At 43.7% G+C, this 1,325-nt stretch overlaps 1 protein-coding gene across 1 annotated transcript in view; it reads right to left on the minus strand.

Annotated features, from left to right (window-relative positions):
* Positions 1 to 889: 889 nt before the first annotated feature.
* The window catches only part of DNAJC21 (DnaJ heat shock protein family (Hsp40) member C21), a 31,293-nt gene continuing 30,857 nt past the window's right edge, over positions 890 to 1,325 (minus strand). Inside the window, exon 13 of the transcript XR_014294084.1 lies at positions 890 to 1,324. The gene's annotated coding sequence lies outside the window, so the exon portion shown is untranslated. The remainder of the gene's footprint in view (position 1,325) is intronic.

Raw genomic sequence — 1,325 nt, forward strand, 5'->3', positions numbered from 1 at the left:
GTGAGTCACCTGCAACAGGAAATGCAAAACAACAGAGGCTTCAGTAACGCAGGAGTTTTATTTCTCTCGAATGCAGAAGGAGGTTGTCGGGCTTATAGGGTCCCTCTACGTGTCAAGGATGGAAGCTCCTGGGCTTCCGTTTCTCTGCCCTGTGAGGATTCATGGTCCCAGACAGGGGTAGAGCGCCAACCATTACCTGTTCATTGAAGCTGGCGGAGGAAGGAATAAGGACATCCCACATCTTTAAGGACATGTCCCCGAAGTTGCTCAGATCACTGGCCAGAACTTACAGACTGCTAGCTGCAAGGGAGGCTAGGAAGGTAAGATTTTAGGTGGCTTTGTGCCCAGTGAAAAATCAGAATTATAAGGAAGAAGGAGAGAATGAATATTGAGAGAAACAAGTAATAGCCTCTGCCACAGTGAGCTTATGGAATATGCTAGGAATAAAATGTAGACCTGAAAACCTTTATCTCCCCTTTCGTGCAAGTGTATTTTCTATTAACAAAAAATGGAACATTAATTTGTATTTCTCTGGATATTTGAAGTACTTCATGAAAACATGTTAGTAGAGTAATAAACCCTCATTATCCACCACCCAGAATTAATCAATGCTAACATCTTCCTTCAGATCTTAATTAGAAGTCTTGCTCAGATGAGGCCCCTTTGCTGCCACGCCCCCATTCCACCCCTCTCCTTCCCTTTCCAGAGGCAACTACTTTTCTGAGATGTGTTTCCCATTGATGGTTCTATATTTTCTCTCTATAAATAACAACAGTACTTTAAAAAACTATATATGTGGCATACATGTCACCTTCTGACAGCTTGTTTTCATTCAATATTTTTTAAGGCTACCCATTGGTATTACATATCCAGTTCACTCATTTGAACTGCTTGTTTGCCATCTTATTGTCCATTATACAATTTATCCACTTTATTGTTCACGGAGATTTAGGGTCCATCTCCAACCTTTCCCAGATACAAGCAATTCAGCTGTGATCAGCCACTAAGACTCCTTGTCCACACGCGCCTGGGTTCCTGAGAGCACTGCTTCTCAAGATGCAAGAAGCATGCGAGTCACCTGAGAAGTCTTGTTAATTGCAAATTCTCACTCAGCAGGTCCGGAGTAGGACCTGGGTGACAGTCCTCAGGTAGAGCCCATGCCGTGCCTCTGCAGACACTGTGAGACTCTAGGTATACCCCTGGAGTTGTCAGGTCAGGGGGTACGTCTTCAACTCTCATAGCCACCATCAAATTGAAGCAATTGTTCCCATTTCTCCATTCGCACCAACACTTGATCTTGTGAGACTTTTTGCCTTTTGCCAATC

Source organism: Mesoplodon mirus (assembly GCF_964341445.2).
Source record: "Mesoplodon mirus genome assembly, chromosome: 5".
Classification (NCBI taxonomy): Eukaryota; Metazoa; Chordata; class Mammalia; order Artiodactyla; family Ziphiidae; genus Mesoplodon; species Mesoplodon mirus.